The 21,800-nt window shown below is 37.3% G+C and overlaps 1 protein-coding gene across 1 annotated transcript in view; it reads left to right on the top strand.

Moving 5' to 3' along the window:
- The first annotated feature begins 209 nt into the window (after positions 1-209).
- Positions 210-21,800, top strand: part of LOC306887635 (oxysterol-binding protein-related protein 3-like) — an 81,443-nt gene continuing 59,852 nt past the window's right edge. Inside the window, exon 1 of the mRNA XM_079445533.1 lies at positions 210-608. The gene's annotated coding sequence lies outside the window, so the exon portion shown is untranslated. The remainder of the gene's footprint in view (positions 609-21,800) is intronic.

The raw sequence follows: 21,800 nt of genomic DNA, 5'->3' as shown, positions 1-21,800 counted from the left end.
ATAAGGAAATGTTGGCATGCGATTAAAAATAACCACTTATATTCATTAAAGTAACCAAATTTGAGTCCTTAAAACATTTAGTGAAATTTATTTAGAGCTATGAGCTCTAAGAATGCGGCGACGTCACGGAAAAGGTGCTCTCTATGCTGGTGTAGCCCCGCCTCTATAAGTGACGTACGTGGTAATTCCCCCGCTGATTGGCTAAGGCCACTTTCAGTTGCGTATGTGAACCGCTCGCAGAACCCACGCGCCCAGCAGCACAGTGAGCTCGAGGGCAGAGCATCTTCAGGACTCGTTTTTGACTCCGCACTGATTACTTCATTTAATCATTTTATATCTACATGTCGAATAATAGCTATTTGTTACAATATTTAATTGTATCTAGTTTTATTGCTTCGAGGTCTGTTACGTGACGTAAACTTCACAAGAGCAGACGGTCTCATAAATATTTTTGTTTGTTATTATTATTATTAATTATTTGCTTGATACGACGTGCTGTTGACAAGATGCGGCACGGATACATTTCGTAGTTGTGAATTTCGCAGTTTTCTTATCCTCCGGAAGTGGCGGTCAGTTTGGTGTAACCTCTTGTAACTTCAGCTGAAAAGGTAAGTCAAAAACTTCCTCGATTTGGGGAACTGTCGTAGATAACTATGCCAATGTTTTTTCTTGTGCTTTCCACTATTTTATGCATGCCGTTCAATCCGGAAACATGTCCATGCATGATTGCAAGCATGTAATTACCAAGTCCATACAGTGGAAAAGCGCTATAACTATCTGCTGCGTTTAGGAAACTATTTGAGGAATTCATGTAGTTATAACAAAACATTCCCTTTTTGATAAGATGAAACTCTTCTAATAGTGTATTAGTTTAAGAGTTGCGTAATGGTTGCTATAGGCTATGTATTTTGAGGGTTGGTGGTTGTCATTTACAAACAATAGTTATGCAATTCATGGCAATATATTAAAGTATAAATGCACAAGGCTGTAGACACGTCAAAGTTATTCTGCCATTTAAATGTTAGATCTTAGTATGCATGTGTCAGTATCAGAGTCTTTCTGTATTGATGACTTAATCTCTTTAGATGCAAATAGCTCATTAAAGTTGTAGTAGGAAATTTAGTACTTGCACTTCAACATGTATTAAATGACAAGCACTCTAATGTACAACTTACAAGCTTATCGAACTGCTTATCGAAATGGCATGCTACTTAGAAGTGAAGATGATGGTTTGATTAGAAAAATGAATGTGGAACTACTGGCTGTTTGATTCTGAACACCATCTGAATGTACTGTATCCATTAGAAATACACTCTTTTGTCATTTCCCTGTCACCATGGTAACAGATTGTGAAATGTGTTTTTTATGTATGTACTAGTCCCAACCAGAACTGTGTGCCAGTGAAGTAATTTTTTTTTTCTTATTCGTGCTACCACATGATTTAAAGAGACAACGGGCTGCTTCAGCGGCCAATTTGTGAATATTTTCACAGCAAGATAAATTGGGGGTGGACTGACTTTTATCTCCCTTCACAGCCATTGAGAGTAGAAGCTATGAGGCGGATGCTCTCTTTTTCTCTCTCCCTCTCTCCTTATCTGTCACTTTCTATAAACAGTACTCCAAGACACACAAACATCCAGACTTCAATATACTGCAGTTTTGGAAACCGAACACAACATCTGCACAAGACAGAGGATTTCTGCAGAGATTTCTAAAACGATTATGTCACACTGTATCCCGCCGTGAAATTCAATGCATAATCAAATACCAATATTTTATTGATGCACACGACATAAATTTACACTGAGTCAGTGTGATTGTGTTTGTAAATTTCTGCAGCTTGTGACAGTGTTTCAAAACATGACTGGAGAGAACAGGGTGTCAAATTGCCCTGTGCGTAGCTTGAACTCCAGTTGAATTTTGCTGCGATATGTTCAAAAACATCTCAAATTATGAATGACAGCAGTTAATCCTGCCTCATGATCAGTGCCACCGTGTCATGAGCCGATAACACCAACCTAATGTGTTATTTAGTACAATACATTATTATATTTAAAAATTGTGGTAAAATTGAAAGTGTTAAAGAGGTTTTATATGTACATCAGTTGAATACATAGCAGACATAATCCAAGAATGCATATGCTCACATTAATTAACAACAAAAAACAAAAAATAGAAATAATTTCAAAGGTAGCATTAAATTCAATGATATGGAAATAAATCAAACAATATATTACCACCCTTTGTAATGTCTTTACATTATCTTATGTAATGACATTACATTATCTTAATTTAAAGACTTTTATCTAATAGGTTATTGATGCATTTGCATTTAATTACAAATTAAAGTGTTTATAACATTGTTATAATGTAAATTGAATTTTAGTTTTTTTCATAGTTTTAGGCAATAACTGTGGTCTAAAATTACAAATATTTATATTTAATCAACAGCCCATGTTTTTTATACTTTATATACTTTAAATATTATCCATTTCCATGTTTTGATCATTAATATTGGATGAACGGATCATAGTTGATCCTTGATCTGTTCGGAGCAAGCCACATGGTTTGGCACGCATTTAACCATAATAGAGTGAAAGTTTATAATTTTTACATGTTTACACACGCAAGCAATTTTAAACCATTCCAGCATGTCATTAAATATGGTAATAATTCAAATTAAATACTTTTTTTGTTTTTTTTATAAATAAATACGTTTTATTTAGGAATTTAAGATTCAGGAGGTCTGCTCATATAGCTGCGAGCTTTAAAGTCCTACCTCAGTTGCAAGGGGATAAGATCCTCAATGTCTATTGTCCTTTCTCATAAAAATAACCTAAATGAAGGTTCCATATCATCCATTCAGCCTTCTATTTCTGTGCTTGGTATGTCCCAGTCTGGACAAACCTAAAGGATGCATTAGTGGCAGTAATTTCCTTTTCCATCAATATTGTATTATGGTACCATTATGGTGCACTTTCCATTTCTTCAACTCTTGTGTACTTCCTACAGCTTCTCAGTTTCCCACTGTGCAGTCCAGCTCTCAGGTTAGTGGCTGTGAGTGTGAAAAATGATGCTAATATACAATCTACAAATATAACTTTAAGCTAAACTGTAGGAACATGACTGGGCCAAAGTGCTCAGAAAGAATTCACGAGGACAACCACATTTTTGGTTTCACGTAGCAACTATTACAACTGCAGCTGTGCAGGGTATCTTGCTCAGTATGGGGCCGTACATAGCTGTGTCCTTTAACAAGAAAACACACACCTTTATTTTTCCACCAGAGCTCAGGACCGCTTTACGAAACCACACACGCTGTTGCCATAGTCACAGTGTGAGGTGAAATAAGCTGAGTTTGATAAGAGACATCAGGAGGCTGGTAGTAGTCTGATTCTGTGATTCTTTCATTCTTTACTTATGGGAACATCTCTACGATCTCAGCTGTGTATAGGAAATGTGTTGTTGTGGATAGTGTGAGTTTGTATAGGGCTTTGAGAGCAGATGTTGTGGTTGCTCAAGCGCCATGGCAGGTGTTGCCTCCGTCTGCCTTCCTCATCCATTAAAGATGTGATTTCTAAACCTAAACAGGTGGGTGAGGTTACAGCTAGATGGAAAGACACCATTCTGTCTCAGACTTGTCTGGTTTTCTGGTATTCGTATGATGCTTATTTAAAATAATTTGTGCTTGCATGTTGAATGCACCTCAGCAAAATCTGATATCTTTGTGTTTAAGCCTTGACTTAATGACATATTGTCTCATCATGTCAGCTCAGACAGTCTGCATTGTAGACAGCCGATGTCAATAGCTCAGCTCACCTTTCCTTTGGTGTCATTTAAAGGTGGGTAAGCGATTTCTGGAAGCCAGTCTTGACATTTGAAATCACCAAAACAAACACGCCCCTACCCCAAAAGTGTCTCACCCCTATTTTGATAGCTCTGCCCCACACACACATACGGCAACGATTAGTTCTGTGGAACAAAACAAAACCAATGTTACTCACCTATCGAGAAGAAACAAAGCAACCTCGGTGCCCGATCGCAGGCCTTCCCGCTCCTCGAGTTCTCTCCAGCGCTGGAAAGCTGATCCGATATTTACACGGGTTCTGCTTCTTGCCTTATCGTAACACTGTGTCTACACCAGACGCGAGCGGTGCGACAAAATACTGAACTCGTTATAATCAGTGATGCTGTCTGCACTGGATGCCGCGCCACGACACGACAAATCCTTGACAGTAAACTGCTGCCGCGTTTTATTTATTACATATTGATTAGTGCTGGGTGGTATGACCAAAAATCTATATAACGGTATTTTTCTAAATTATACCGGTTTCACGGTATACAGTATGACGGTATTTATTTATTTCATGCATAACTGGGTGTTAACCACATTTTCTACTGACTGAGAGAGGAAAAACTGCAGTGGATTGACTTAGAATGCCCTATTTTACTGTCATGATGAGCGAATATTGTAGAAAAATTCCACACTAAATAGTGACTAAATACGACCCATTAATAGCCTGCATGTTAACCAGGAGTCACTCTCATTTATAATCGCGACATCGGCTGATAAAATCAACTTGCATCTAACGTTACACTAAAGAGCAGCTTTGCGGTGGTTTTGGCTATATTACTTTTTTGTCTCATGCAGCGCACTGCCTGCGTCTGAACTATGCTCATATTTATAATTCCAAACTGTCAGTAAGTGACAGGTGCTTGGAAACGCTGGTTTATTGGTGAGTCTGCTGCTACGGCCAGCTGAATGCACTGCTTCTTCTCTGCCGCTCACTGCACTGCGCCGGGAGAGCACTGGCGACATCTTCCAACTGAACCATAAGATTTATCCAGAAAATTCACTAGGTTTGTCAGTTTGTATATTCTATGGAAAAAAGCAGCTAAAAGGGTCTGAAAGTTGGTAAATATAGTGCTAAAGTCGCGCTCGTGTGAGAGACGCGGGAGATGATGGCAGCGCACAGTGGACATTGTGGATGAGTTCTTCTGTGTCATCACGTTCTACTAGTTCTACAGGTTCAGTTTCAGAACTTTCACGCTTAGTAACACATACAGCTGTGTCCTCGCCACAATGCAATAGTGAAAAGAGACCCCTCTCTAACAGTGTCGCTTTCTGAACGTTATTTAAATGACACCGGTATTTGCGGTATTTTAAAAATTCATATCATAAGAAAAATAAACACCGGTATTGAGTTTGAACCGGTATACTGCCCAGCACTAATATTGATTCATATGATTTTCAACGGTCACTTGTCACGTCCAGTGTAGACACGGTGTAAGCCTTCTTTTGTTCCGCAAGACGTTTTCCTCTTTTGTTTTTTATCCGCCATCTCTGTCTTCCTGTTGTAGCTCGGCTCGGCTAATGTCCATCATGTGCACTGATGAGCGTTCTCTCCTCTGCATCATGAGTACTGCTGATTGGCTACAAGTTTGTTTTTGTACTCAGCCCCGACTCGTTTTCTAAAGCATTTTCGAAAAATGCATACCTTTATGCATACCCCACCTTTAATTGCTGTCTTTGTGTTGATGAAAGAGGGCAATTTCAACAATGAACTCTTTTTCCTTTACAGAATTGAAATAGAAAAATGAGTTCAAAACATTTTAAATAATGCAGTCATGGTTGATGTCGGAGTCATGGCAATACTACAATTTTTCATATATTTTATAATCCTGCAAGAATTCTGCACTATTTATGCTGTGTACCCACACCACTATATTCTATCATTTTCTCATGAAGCTTAACAGATAAAGAATCGTATACTTATGAGAATATGAACCTCCAGTCATATCAGAAGCCTAATAAAAGCTGTTTTATTTTACATGGAGTGGGTTGCCTCATGGAGACATGGTGAAACATTGTGGTCCCACAAGATCACATAACCTGCTGAATATTTACTTTACCTCAGTAACTCTGCACACTTTCAAATTAATCATCACTGCAAATAGCACATTTCTACAAAGTAAAAAATTGAGTTTATGTGTCGTGCTGCATTAAACAAAATGACTAAGTGCACCTTTAAGGTTTTTTTTTTTTCCAAACCTCATTTGAAACTATTATAAAACCTGGCAGTCATAGAGCGGGCAAGTCTTTCTGCTGGACTGGTTTTCTGGTCAAATAAGTCTTGTGAATAAAATGCATTAAAGGGTCAGAAAATCAAAAGACTTGAGCCAGTGTGCAGAGACGGGTGAGTTGTCAAGATCAGAAGTCGTCACTAATTGGCTCTTGAGCCTTATTAATATTAAAGATTACAAAGAGCTTCAACATGTTCCTCCAATGTTCCCCTGCTGTTCTTACCTGTAATTAAAGGGTCAAGATGTCTGCGGTCTAAAAAAATGATTGGCCTTAAAAGTGAAATGGATCAAAATGCATCTGCACCCCAGCAGCCTGTGGAATGGAGATATAGGTTACGGTCCCTGTGTGATCTGAAAAGCCTCATTAAACACATCCTGTTGAAGATACGAGGCTATTCTTCTGCAGAAGACTGCAGTCTAAAGTGGAGCTTTATTCAATTCGAGCTGCGATCGGGTGTTTTCAAATGGACGCTAATTGAAAAGATGAATTGCTTTTGTCTTTCTCTGCTTCTCGGAGCTTCCCTGGATGCACTGGAGTTTGTAAGTGCAATAAGAGTGGAATTTAATATTCTGTCATCACGAGTGCTTCAAATTACTATATGTTATAGTATGTCGCTTTTACCGAGTTTAGAGCATCAGAGTGTGCCTGTTATTTGCAGAGGGTGTATGGGAACGTAGGTTAAAGCTCTTATCTGGGCTTCATTAATGGCTAATTCACTCTGTGCTCATCGTGAATTATCGTACATTAGACAATATTTCAGGGAGGTGAAATTTTTTCCAGAGTACCACTGAAACGTGAGCCCATTTTGCCTTTGTTTTCCAGCATCTTTCCATTTCAACAACAAAATGGAAACCTTTTACTGGTGCTCTCACTACATGCACTTTATTTGTGTGAAAGAATCAGACACAAGCCTTGCTAAACAAAGACGCCTACACAGAAAATAAATAGCTAAAGTTTGGCTCACTGTCATTGCTTTGCACATGAGGAAATGTGTTATCACAATGTGATAATTAGCCGCCCTACATCGCATAAATTAGTTGGACCTTTGGTGTCCAGATTCACCTCTCGTGCATTTTCTCAATAAATATCATTAAAAAAAGTGCTATTTTGCTGATGTTTGTATGATGTGGATTTCTAATTGAGGAATCATTGGATATTAATATCAGTGCTGTTTTTAACAGATACACTAATCCCTGATTATTATTATTAAGGTGAAATTTGCAGTTTCGGTTCCACTATAACTGCACCAATTTCTGCCATTGTTCGGAGAAACAGCTAGGAAAAGCCTAACCTAAAATGGTTGTAGAAGTGAAATATTCTGAAAAATGTTAGTACAACATTTAAAGCCATTTAATTTCATCGTACAGACAAAAAATTCTAATTTGTTTGTGTTGCACAAAAAGAAGAACGTAATGACTTGAGGGTGAGTAAATTTTGGAGTGAGTGAATAACATCTGAGTGAAATTCTCAAATAAATAAATTAATTAATTAATTAATAAAAAAGTAGGACTGGGAATTGGTTCAGGCCATTGGATATTGATTGGATGCAGGAAGATTGTCGATTGTAAGGAAGGCGGGGGGTTTAAGTGGACTAAATTATTGAAAATTCCAGCATAAATTAATGGAGAAGTCTGTTGTTTCACTAGAAGGTCGAGTTGCAACATTTTAATGAAACGTTATGAGGTAAAAATGTACAAAAATAAAATACATGCTTGAATGAATCATGCAGTAAGAAAAACAACCTGCTATTTAGAAGATACTGACTTCATTAGGCATGTTTCTGCTGTTTTAAAGCAAGAGTTAAAAACCAAACTGCTTTTAAAATTTAAGCATTTTTTATTTTGATTTATTTAAATTTAGGAGAAAAAACGTGTCCTGTTGCTCCAGTGACACTCAAGTCATGCAAAAAAAAAAAACATCAAGAAAGAAAAAAAAAAAAGGCCCATTAGCCTATTTGTATTGTAATGTATGAAAATCACACATACATTTTTGCTATGGCAGGGTTTTATGCAATTTGAGACAGTTGCCTACAGTATCGATTTAATATCACTACCGAAGTACAAGACCTTTGTATTGTACTGAAGCCAAAATGCTGGTATTGATCCGACCTCTAACATGCTGTAATATTCAGAGAATTTGTCTTAAAAATAGTTTGAGTACAAGTATAAAGTCAAGGTTGTGCAGTCTGCTGTTGTCATTGTATTTCTGCAAGGCAGTAGTTTTATTAGGTCAGGCCCTCAGTCTCAGAGCTGACACAAGAAGTCTTCTGTGTGAGCAGAATTTTCCTGCTGGGCCTCTGAGGGTCTCCTGGGACTGAACTGCCCTGTTTGCGTTCTTGCCAGAAGAAAGATTTCTGCTGCTCTTACACAGTCCTGCTCACGCTGAATCCAGCGTGACATCTCTAAAATATTCTCTTCTTTCAGACATGCACGACTACCAGTAGCCATTCACAGTGTCTGATCTTATAGATCAAAGAAGTTGACAAGAAATCTCGAGCAAACATCCGTTTGTTGTCAGTCGAAGAAGACGGTTTTCCCCGACTCTGATATTGTTGTCTTTCCCCTCAGCTCTAATGAGTCAGTGTTTGGCACCATCACGTCAGATGAAGAAAGGGAGGGCATGTGGTTTTCAAACAGTCTGAATTACTGTTGAGAGATTTACAAGGAAGGGAGGGGCCCTAGAGTGGATGGGGGTCGGAAGCGGTTAAGGCACAGGAAGCAATGCTAGTGCGTTCAGAATACATTCAATCGGAAAACTCTCACAACACTAGACTTCATGGAGTGTATTAACAAGGAATCCTCCCACGTTTTGTCAGAACCATTAACTCTTCCATCTCAGCAAGCACTGCATAGAAAATGTCAAATTTGAAGGTCAAGTACGTGAAGTATTTGAGTGATATGATATTTTCCAAAGCACACCCTTTTTCTCATCTCATATAACTGATTTTTGCCAAAATTAAACCTTCCATGTCTACTGGCACACCATCTGAAAAATTAGGAGTTATCTTCACAGTTCACTAAAGAGCTGTTTTACAGTATTCTACATTGAGCGCCAAGACTAATGGCAGTACATTTGAAAATGTGAGAGTGCTCCGTTTGTCTGGCACTGGCTCTTGGAGGCTGAAGCACCATGGTTTGGCAGGCGCTCAGATGGAGCTCTACAGCGTCTCATGAGGAATAGAGCACATCTGTGCAGTCTCATGCTGGAGGGCGAAATCAGGCTGGAATACACTTCAGTGTCGCACATTCAATGTAGACAGCTTTGTTGATTCTAAGGGCTGAAATTTCAACACGTCACGATGCTCTGTTCATGTCCAATGTAAATGCAGTTTGTTCAGAATTGCTGAGCAACACACAACTGCTTTAAGACATGAATATCTGGAGTTTTTCAGCACATTTTTGAAAGTTTCCATTTGGTGTTTTATATGTAGGGCTGTGCAAATTGCAATATTTTTACTCATGAGTCATGATGCTGTATCGATACTTCAGGACTGTACATTGATTTATTTATTTGGGCATTCATAACTCTGAGACTTACAATCACTTCCATGCCTCTGAATATGGAGTGTTCATCATATTCCACGCACTTCAATCACAATCTGTTTATGATATTGTGATGGTTGGTTCATGATGTTGCAATGTACATTTAAGGCTTCTCAAAAAGTATTGTGTGTGGATGAAATAAATATATTAACAGATGAGTAACAGACTGAGTACCAGATTTTTAAATTAACAAAATTATCTTGTCTTTTTACTTAATAGGTTTCATTAAATGTACTTTTATTAAATGTAAAGAGTTAAAAAGTAATAATAATACTGTTTTTAATTGTTACATAATGTGAAACTGGATGCCTTGAATGACTTACATTTGTTTATTATGAATAATCCTATCTTTGGTTTGATTTAGTCTGTGTCCATGAAGTTCAAAATAACCTTTCATTTGGAAAGTATTTACTGCAGTTCACTGGATTATCAGATATATGAATTGGAACATGATTATGTAATATATAAAACATGGTCGAATTTACATAAAAATAACAATAATTCTTGTACCATAAAACAATATTTAGGTTATACTGCAAACCTCAAATAATTTGAGTATTTCTGCTGGACTAAAACCCCACACAGCATGTTTGCTCTTCTTGAAGTGTTTGTAAATCAACTAGTGTGTCTGAAATAGGACAGGTTAATGTTCTTCTCGAGGAGACAGATGGAACAGACCAACAGGACACCACACTGATTTCAGTAGAGCTGCTGAGAGACATGCTGCTGAGTAATTTATCATAATGATAAAGCCAGAAGTAGCGCTTGTGCTCCAGCTCTAGTTGAGGGTGTACTTGTGCTTAAATAGTGGTTTACAATGCAATATTAAAATACATTTTTTAAAATGTAACCTTTATAAGAATCAATAGCAAATGAATGCTTATTGTTTGTAACACCAGTTTACAAGGAAAGTCTGAAACTTGAAGCAATGTGTCTGTTTTACATTTTTCCAATGCCACATCTTTGTTGTCATTACAAATTGAATTACCAGCAGAACAATTTGAGTGAAAGATTAAATCAGTTAAGAAAGTCTATGACAGCAGCACTCGAGCTGCATAAATTTAACTGCATAAATTTTGTGTAGAATCTGATGATCATGTTCTCCGGGGCGACTTAGATTAATCCAAAGAGCAATTTGTGCTCTAGTCTAGTGGAAGAACATCAGACCTTTTGTACAATTGCGTTGTCATGGTCAATGTCACAGATTTGATTTTTTAATTAGATTATATAGTGAGAATTTTAAATATTTCTTATTAATTTATTCATTACAAAATTTAAAATGTTTCAGAATCTTAATACATTCTGTCTTTTCCAGGTTTCAATTTCATTTTGAATTCTCAGACGCCATTGTATTGAAAAAAACAAATGTACTTTTACTGTAATTGTAAAATGTAATTTACTGTGTTAATTTGTATTTGTAAAGAATGCTAAATCATTCTGTTCTAATGACAGATGCTTACTTTTTTTGCCTTCAAATTCAAGAATGCACCTAGACAAAAGCACTTTCTTTTTGTCTATTGTAAACATTTGCATTTTACCTTTAAATGTAAATGCAGACAGAGGTGCAGAGTGGAGTATGTTGTGTTTGGGGCAATTTTATATTCTTTTATCTTTTCAATCTTCTTTAGGTAAGAAAGGGGGCATTTTGTGTTCATGGCATGCAGATAATTTCACTTTTTTGGAATTTTTCCCCTAAATAGTAAATAAATTAATAAATGTAATTTAAAGTGAAAATATTCACCCAAAAAGAAGTCACTAAGCACAGAATGTCCTTGGCAGCATTGTTCTTGTTTTAACCGCAAAGATGAAAATCCCAACAAGTTGTGTGCTGGGATTTTCCACTTTGTGGTTAAAAAAAGAACAATATCACCAATAACGTGGGTGTTTTGATTCATTTTATCTGCTTAAGTACTTTGAGTTGACAAGGGACATTTTGCACTCATACCGTAGAGAAAATTGTGAAACTTTTTGGTCGTCCCTGAATGCTCTGAAGGTTAAAAAAATTGAATAATTCACCCAAAATAAAAATTTACGTAATTTAATCATCCTCTTGTCATTTCAAACCTTTGATTTGACTTTTGACCTCCAAGTTATTGGTGTTAATCTGGAACCTTGTGTTAATTTCCTTAATTATCTGACAAATATTTAACAGGCAGCCTGACTTTCTAGTTTTCACTGACTCTGCAAATAACTAATCAGTAATTAGACTAGAAATTATATTTAAGGGTCACAAACCTTTTAATTCGCATTTTAACATTGATGACTGATATTGTTTTATGGGTTCTTTTTGAAAGCAATGATGAATAATTTTTACAATCTTTGATTCAGACAGACTTTACTTTTCACTGACTTTGCAAGATGGTGAGCCGTTCTAAAGTGACTGAAACCCTCCGACAGCAGGTTGTCCAGATGAAGGCCAATAGCAAGAGAAGCTAGTTGTTCCAAATCTGTGATTTTGGTTTGGGGGATGTTTTCTGCAGCAATAGTTGGGCCTCTTATACAGTTACATGGCAGAGTGAATGCAAAGTTTTCAGAACCTCCTGCGGCAACCTGCAGTTCCATCCCTGCGTTCATCAGTGTTTTTTTGTGCAGGGTGTGAACTATCGCTTTAAGCCACACAATTACTGTTTTTACTGCTTGATCATTGAGTTCTCAAGTACAGTTGTGATAACGAAAAGATTTCACCCCTTAGTCTGGATCTGTTGGTGTGAAGAACGCTGTTAAGGCAGAGATAAACAGCACACATATAACGCACTTCCGAAGGAGATGCTCCCATGTTTCTTGCACAACACTATGAGTCATTCATGCCTCTGAGACCTCAGGCCTCACAAGTATCATCAATAAAACCTCTATCAGCCGCTCATGCCAAGCAATTCATCACAAATCAAGAGAAATACATTTAACATGAAGCACTTTGTTTTCGAGTGTCTTCCGGATCTGCTGCATAATTCAGGCCCACCAGCTGATTAGTTGAGGCTTTGCCCACGGGCTTGACTCAGGGCTGCTAAGTGGAGGTGGCACAGTGTGCATACGCCTCTTTGGGCAGGGCTTTCTCAATGGAGTAAGTAGGGATTTCCTGACTTAATCTATTGGAAACACAATAAAAGACAATGAGCTGTATAGATTTGTCTTTACGGCAGTGTTTCCTACAGGATTTTGGATTTGTAGTGGCGGTTCCACCCCTTTAAGAATGTGGGCCTAACAACAGGATTTTTTTCCAACATATTTTGTGTTTTGAATTTGTAAAAATGTACATTTATTTTTACAGTTTGTTATTTATTAGGACTAAAATCTAAAACGCTTTAACCAGATGTTGTCACCTTGAGTTTAAAAGTCTCGTGTCCATATTTGGCCTTTCTGTTCCTGTCCTCGTTCCCTGCTCATTAGTTGATTAGTCCCTAGCCCTGTGTTTGATTGCCCCGCACCTGTTTCTGTTCTTCCTCGTTAATTTTCCTGTGTTCTTAAGCCCTGTGTCTCCCTGTCTCCCTTGTCCTGTATTGTTCGCCAATCCTCCAAGCTCCATGTTCTGCACAGTTGGAATTACAATAAAAACCTGGTTTGGATATCTCCGTGTCTCCTCGCTCCTATGTCCTGAGACGGAACGTGACAAGACTATTATATTTAGTTATATTATCAGTTATTCAGATGAGAATAAAGATTGAACTGAATTTATAGCTGGATAATGACACTAACTTTGCAAAATCAACGCTGTTAAATTGAACTGAAACACTAAACTGAGCTGAATTCATTTCATAGCTGATTAATTTTACGTTGTTTTTTTGTTTAATAGTCTGTATTGTATAAAGCTCTGTATAAATAAATGTCTTGACTTCATATAAACAACTAATCAGTAATTAGACTAGAAATCAGATTTAATGCTTGCAAACTTTTTAATTAGCATTTTTACATTGATGATTGATACTGCATTGAAAGCAATGATGAATCATTTTCATTCATACCAGTTTAATGAGGAAGTGAGTTGTCTGACTGATACAATCTTTGATTCAGACAAATGACTCCTGTGTTTGATTTGGACTGATTCAGTTTGAATGATTTATTAAAAAGAGCCACATTAATCAAACATTTCTTAGGGCTGTAGTCAAGTCCACCTTTGTCGAGTCCAAGACCAGGACTATCGAGTCAGAGTCAAGACCGAGTCCAAAGAGGTTCAAGTTCAAGTCAAGTCCAAGTCCAAATGAGACAGTCAAAACGGAGAAAGAAAATAAAAGCATCTTCTTCAAAACCACATACTTAACTCACAAACTGAAGTGCAACTTCACATTTTCAGCATTTTTATTAAAGTGTAACAATCACATTCTGGGCTGCCAATGGAAAATATTACAAAGAACAAGCAATATAAGTCTAAAAAATAAATCTACATGTTCCCATTCTTGAACTTGTTACTTGTTCTAAAGCAGGGTGTCCAAACTCAGTCCTAGAAGGCCGGTGTCCTGCAGAGTTTAGCTCCAACTTGCCTCAACACACCTACCTGAAAGTTTCTAGTACGCTTAGATTAGCTGTTTCAGGTGTGTTTGATAAGGGTTGGAGCTGAATTCTGCAGGACACCAGCCCTCCAGGACCAAGTTTTAAGACCCCTGTTCTAAAGAAACCATAGTACAATGTAACCCTCCCAAGCAAGGCTGTGTAGCATATAAACACCTTCAGCTCTGTGTTTCTGTGTGTGGCTGCGCATGCATTTGTTTGCTGTTTACCTTAGGCCATATAATATAGGTGTAATATATGTCCCCTGGGGATAGGGGGATATAGACAGTATTACAGGTGTTAAGCTGAGGCCATTTTTAATAGTAGAAATAAAAATCATTTAGTTCAGAACAGACAATTAGAGATTGAAAAATTAAAGAAATTAAAAATTGGAAGGTTTTTTTATTTGTTTCTAGGCTGGACCATGTGGCAAAAAAAAAAAAAAATTGATTTTCATTGAATATTTGACCAATTCTCGATTTTGTACAATTTTAACTAGTCAACTTGAAAATATAACTACAACATGATTCAAGCAACTTTTTTTTATTAAAGCTCTAGTTAAAGAAAATTCTATTCTAAGTGCACCACACACATGAAGTTGTCATCATGATGTAAATGTTAAACAAATCACTAAATATCTTTGCAGAAAAGATGCATGAACTACAACTACATATTGTACAAACTTTTCTTATGCATATTATATGTTCAGAAATAATACAAGAAAAATGCTTAAAAAATTCTCAAGTAATTCAAATTCAAAATGACTGAAGGTATAACACCTAGAGTGCTATTATTAACTATAAATGCTCTGTAAAAACAATGAACAGTAGTTTTCAGCCTGTCACCCTGATGCACTCATGAAATATCAGACATACAGTAGTACTTATTCACAGGTTTTTTATTCGATTATGCTGTTTTCCATAGTTTTTTCTATGTAAACATGGACTGTTGCGCTCGCGTCTCTTGCAGTGCCTCGTGCATGAAACGGCTTTCTAAAAACGCGGCGCTCTAATTATTAAAAGATGTTTAACTCCCATCTTCTTGCATTTTTTTCTATTCCACTGCCCGCGTCACATCTTTGTCAACACAAAAGCACATTCTGTGTGAATGGCATAGAGCATCACAAGAGAGCGGTTAATCATGTGCGCTGATATGCGGTGAAAGTAAATTGCGCGCGGGCATTTATAAGCTATATAAAAGCGAAGGAAAGTCAGGTGGAAGAGAGGGAAAACTCCAACGAACTTTGTAAAACCAAACTGTATTATGCAACTCGCCGACATTGTGTCTGTGGCCAAAATAAAAATGAATTATGCCTCTGTGCAGCGCGCACACTCAGAGCCAGGCATGTGACGCAGCCGTGCATTTACCAGGCGACCAATGGCAATGCCCGTTCTAGATAGATTGTAAATTAAACCAATTACATTACCCATTTTCCGAACAAGCGAGCCAGATTAATGGTTTTGTTTTGAAAGAGAAAAAAAGTATATATAGCTGGACCCGGTCGAGACCAACTAGAACACTTGGCGAGTCCAAGACAAGTCCGAGACAAGTCCGAGTCCAAATACCAACGAGTCCAAGACAAGTCCGAGACGACAGAAAAACGTCTCGAGTCCGGACTCGAGTACTACAGCCCTAACATTTCTTTTGTTTACATTCAGTGAAGATAATGCAATAGAAAATTGTAATTATTGTAAATATGTAATGTAATTATTGTACTTTCTCTGTTAAAAATTGCATACAATTTAGAAGTTCAATACTTAGCTAAAATATGTTTATATATTTTGCTGAGCTGTGATGGAAGAAACTACTTTATATCAACGGCAGCATGCAATTTTGGGGGGCATTTCCATTTTCCCTCGTTTTCTCTTTTGGCTCTGATTTACATTCTCTTTCTCGCTCTGCATTTCTGTTCTGTCTCTGTCGATTTTCCTCTATGTTTGTGCTCATTAACCCAGATACCCCCTCTATTATAGTGTAACATTGTGCATTCATATATGTTTTATCTTCTTTCAAAATAAAACGATGTTTGATTTCAAAACCAGGTCTTGTACAAGTCATCCAGTGTAATATTACTTGACGTGTAGCACCAGAGGCCAGACTTCAGACTGACATCTATTGTAAACTGGAGCTGTAATGCTACAGGGACTAGACTTTGGTAAGTTAGGGAACTAAATTTGGTCAGCACATCCTTAGCTTCATGTTAGGTTTTTCCACACCAGTATTAGTCTTTTTGTTTTTTTTTAGTAATTCTCATGACTTGTGTGTCCATATGACAGTTCTGTATGCGGGATAAGACTGAAATTTAAGCTGTTATTCACTGCTAATGTTCCCTTCTGGCAGAGCTCTCAAATATCATCAATGTGTTTAAAACATGCAGAACATATTTGAGAGCTACAGAAAAGGGGAAGATTAGTGTGATCTGTTGACATGGAATACCAACAAGAAGTCCCAAACTAAAAAGTGAAGTAATTATTTCAGATTTTATTGTAATGTGATGTCATTATTTCACCCCAAAATCTAATTAATAAAAGAAGAAATGTTACTTTTCATAAAGTGAAAAACGTCTACTTTTATGTACATTTTGATATGACATAATATCATTTTTATTACTGTGATGTTATGTTATGCTGTGATTTTTTATGTAATACAGTGATTTCAAGATCATTTATAAGATCATTTATAAATCTATTTAAGTTGCAATGCAAACAGTCACCTCAAAATTAATTTAGTGTACTTGCACAATAAAAAAATAGACATCGACGTTGTCTCATGCCGCATAACCTTTGCAACATAATCTGCACTGTTACTCAACCTTGGCGTTAAAAAAATCTGTAGCCCCATACAAAACACAGATCAAGGGAGTTATTTAAAGCCCCAGCAGGCCTCCATATCGTCTTGGACCCAGATCTCGCTGAGTGAGGGAGATTGACTTGATATCTCTCACTGCCATTTCTGTAAACTGATTATTATTTTTTTTTTTATCTCGACTCTTGAGGGGAACAAAAGTGTTGAGTTTTCAGGGCAAAGTGTTGTGTCAGTGTTTATCTACTTGCACAGCTATGATGCAGTGAAGTGATGCAGACCTTTATGACTGTGTGTCAAGGTCAAAAAGTCTTTTAAAACATCAGATATGTTTCATATAATTTAAAATATCATTTTTATGACATGGCAATGTTACTTCAGGTTGTTAAACGTTATATAGTACAATCTCCGAAAATGTAATAAGAGTTGCAAATTCATGATTATTGTAAATACATACTTTTCATACTAAAACATATACAGTATAGAACCCCTAAAGTGGTGCAGTGATAGAAGAAATTATATTTCAAGGCTTTTGCATTCTCTTGCAAACCTTTTGCTTTCCTCCAAGGAACATCTATTTGCAAAAATAATAGAAAGGTTTTTCAAAAACCATATGAAATCAACATGATTATAAAGAGAGGAGTACATTTCTTGACAGATGTGTTTTAAACTATATTTTTAAAAGATTTACCTCTTCTGTACAATCAAAAAAAAAAGTTGCTGTTCAGGTTATTTAAACAATTTACACACCATTATCAAGTCAAAGATTATAGAATACCCAAGATGTGTCAGTCGTATTTGTTTTGAATGGGCAAAAATTCAATGCTCAGTATGTCGAAAGAAGCCCCGCCTTCTGAATAAAAGAGCCAATCACTAATCGGTAAAGTCAGCGTGTCGCTGCAGCTAATGCTTAAAGGATTAGTTCACTTTTAAAAAAAACTTTTGCTGATAATTTACTCACCCCCATGTCATCCAAGATGTCCATGTCTTTCTTTCTTCAGTCGAAAAGAAATTAAGGTTTTTGATGAAAACATTTCTCCATATAATGGACATCAATGGGACCCGAACGGTTCAAGGTCCAAATGACAGTTTCAGTGCAGCTTCAAAGGGCTTTAAACGATACCAGACGATGAATAAGGGTCTTATCTAGCGAAACGATTGGTCATTTCAAAAATAAATAAAAAAAGTTTAAGTTTTATAAGCACAAATGCTCGCCTTGCTCTGTTCTGTGATGCGCGTTCATGATGTCACGTAATACGCAATTACGTGGAAAAGGTCACGGTTGACTTAGGCGGAAGTACCGAATTTGATGTTTCCCCTTTAAAAGAGATAGAAACTGTGCTTGCATGCCCGAGAGGCATTTCAAAGATGGCCGCCAAGCGAAATGATTTGCCTTAAAGGTACTTTGATCAAATATTCTAAGTAGCTCACTTCCCATTATGCTTTGCACGGTACTGGATATGGAGAGAGAAAATGTTAAAATAAAGTGTTATTTTATAAGTGCGCTGCAACTTCTACCACAAGCACTCATTGGCTAGCGATACAGGAGAGAAACAATCAGCTGTGCCATGGAGTAATGATGTCATTATGTCAGTTAGACCTATCAGACTGAGCCATCTAGAGTTTCATGCCAGAACTTTGGAAATGTCCAAATAACTTGATTCAGTTGTGTCCTAATAACATGAATTGGCTATTGGTCATCAAGACTTGCAGTGTAAATGCAGCTTTAGCAACCAGCAGTCGGGAAGGTGATGAGAGAAGAGACCAAAAAGAGACTAGAGCCAGGCTGGTCACTGATGTAAGGCCACTGGCCACTGGTCACTGAATTCTCGGAACACACATGCTGTGTGAACGGAACAGGACTGGACAACTAGTTGTCTGTCACGTCATACAGCGCGAGAGAGAGCCGCTCTGCCACACAAATGCGCGTCTACTGTGTGCTTCGTGCTTTCATGTGTTTTCGGTAACTTACTGTGACGGAGAAATTTCGAGACTCACACCTGTAAAGAAAATGTGGTTGTCAATCCCAAAAATTTACAGTGTGAACATAGCCTATGTAATTCGATTGGGTGTTGATGCAAAATATACTAAATATTCTTAGAACACTAATATGTTGAGGTATCAACATGTAACATACGCTGTCAATTAGATCATCAGAAGACAAATTCAAAGAGACCAAACATGGTGTAGGAGGGATTACATTACGCGAGTGGTTCTATCATAAGCATGCATAAATAGGGCTGGGTATCGTTCAAAAATTTTCGATATCGATACCGATACCGATACCTTGAGTTCGATACCGGTTCCTGAACGATACTTTTTTCGATACCAGTTTTATGAAATCAGATTTAATAAAATTACATTATCTCAAAAAACTATTTTTTAATGTTGATATTTATACAGACTCAAAGCCTCATCTCCTGAGCCACTGCACAAAGGAACAAAATATATCCAACACAATAAATAAATAATTTTAATAAAGTTCAAATTGTTTTCAGTTTACACATCTGTTAGGCTACGTTTATATTAGTGCGTGTTCATTTTAAAACACATCATCACTTCTAGATTGTTAAAGACTTCAAGAAATTTTAAATCTTCATCCACTTTCATAAGTGGGTGTTTTATTTTCTTTCACCACATGTTTTATTGTTATTAAATTCTGGTGTAGTATGTCTAATTATTTGAATGCATAAAAACAACTTAGTTTATTTAAATTTATTCTTAAAATAGCCTTATGAAATGTTTTATTTTTCCTCAGAAATTCTGTGTTCTGTATCTGGTTTTCAAATGAAGACATAAAACATTAATTTAATTTATCTTTAAATTATTGAAAATCAAAGTTTATTTATTTTGGCAAACAAAGGGGGGTTACTATTAAAATTAAAACATGGAATAACTGTTGTGTGATCATTACTAAAAAAAAATAAAGTTTTAATAATTTTAATAGTAGCCTAGTAGTAGCAGTATGTACTGTTCGCTGAACAATATTAATATATTTCTGCTGCAGTGTCTTCCAAGTTAAACCGAACTTTTATTTTGACGGGTTGCCTGGAATACCTTTACAGTTCTGTGTGTATATGATATGACGCTAGTTTTACTCGAATCAAACAGTAAAATGCTCATTAATTGACTCTCACAGCAGTTCTGGAGATGTTGTTCATGTGTTTATGTCCTCATTTAGTTAGGCGGCAGACGCTGAAATCACCGCGAGCGTCACGCGCGCTTCAGTCTGTGTGTAGTAAACAAACCGTGCGATATAGAGAGCGGACTGCTCCGTGCGCTTTCGAAACGCTCTCGCGGAGGTCAAACACTGATCAATCAGCGCCGCGCCGCTTCTAGTCAAACACACCTAGTGCTGCAGGATTATTGGCTCACTGACGGTGATGAGATTAACCACTTAGGTATCGAAATTTGGTACCGAACGACAAGACGTTTTTCGATACTCGGTGGTATCGAGGCAATTCGGTCGGTGCCTAAAAAGTATCGAACTCGATACCCAGCCCTATGCATAAAACAGTATACAATACAGAAGACAATATACAAGAACAGTAATAATACACACAATGACCTAAGGAGATGTGTGTTCATTTTTATGGGCATTATGTGTCTTTTCTATGGGGAACTGAACTGAGAGTTGCTCTGCCCGCATTCCTTTGAGCAATAAAACTAGGGATGCATGATATTGTATTTTGCTGATATTCAATATGCTGATATTTTTCAAATAATTTTGCCCGATACCGATATATTTCCTTTTTGTTGGGAAACAACACCAAGTCTCTCCTGTGTAGAAATTATAAGCAAAATATTTTTTAATTTTGGTTAATTTTTAACAAGAACTTATTTGTTAGAATTAAATAAACCATAATGAATATTTTTTGACAGCTTTGACAAGCTTTGAGAATAACTATAAATAAACTATATAAATCGCTGCATTTCTTTCCCCCCAGAAAGATGCAGTGTTAAACACTAACATTTTATTTTAGTTATAAGATTTAACATTTGTAGATGGTCTAAAGCAAAAGAGTTGTAAAAATTCTCAAAATCTTTTAGAGCTTATGATTTATGAAATAAAACATTACACATTAATGAATAAATCAGTATATATAAAATTATTTAATTTACAAGTGTCATGTTTGTGATTTTTTTTTTCATGCAAGCTATAGCTTGTCACGGTTGGTGGTTGTAGTAATCGGCGCCCACAACGATGAATAACAAAATATATATTTATTTAGCATCAACTCACAGAAACCATTATAAACTTAATATCCGACAAACATAAAAGGCAGAACTGAGGACTTATAAAGAAACAGGAAACAAAGGAGCAAACTAGATAATTAATCAAACACAGGTGATGCATATAACTAATTAACAGAACTGGGTCATGAACTAAAACAGGAAGAACCAAATATGGGCAGAAAGGAAACTAAACAGAAACAGATACGTTACAGTATCTCCCCCTCCCGGAAGGTGCGTCCCGCACCGTAACAGTAACATCGGGGAGGGGGGGCGGGCGTCCTGGAGGCTGGAGCAGGACCAGGATAGGACAGGGGAGCCTCCAGGACGGATCAGGAGCCTTGGGAGACCATGGCAGGACTGGAGATTCGGGAGGCCATGGCGGATCTGGAGCCTTGGGAGGCCATGGCAGGACTGGAGATTCGGGAGGCCATGGCGGATCTGGAGACTCAGGAGTCCATGGTGGATCAGAGTCCATTGTGGCCTTGGCCTTTGGCCTGGCCACACAGACTGGGACTATATGGCCCCCCCCCAAAATTTCTTTGGGAAAGTTCCCCTCTGGGGGCCACATTGGAGGAGAGGGCTCTAGAGGGCGCTCTGGAGGAGCGGGCACTAGAGGGCGCTCTGGAGGAGCGGGCACTAGAGGGCGCTCTGGA

This window comes from Barbus barbus, assembly GCF_936440315.1.
Source record: "Barbus barbus genome assembly, chromosome: 21".
Lineage (NCBI taxonomy): Eukaryota > Metazoa > Chordata > Actinopteri > Cypriniformes > Cyprinidae > Barbus > Barbus barbus.
Note: the sequence above shows the minus strand (reverse complement) of the source record. Positions and strands in the feature narration are given on the sequence as shown.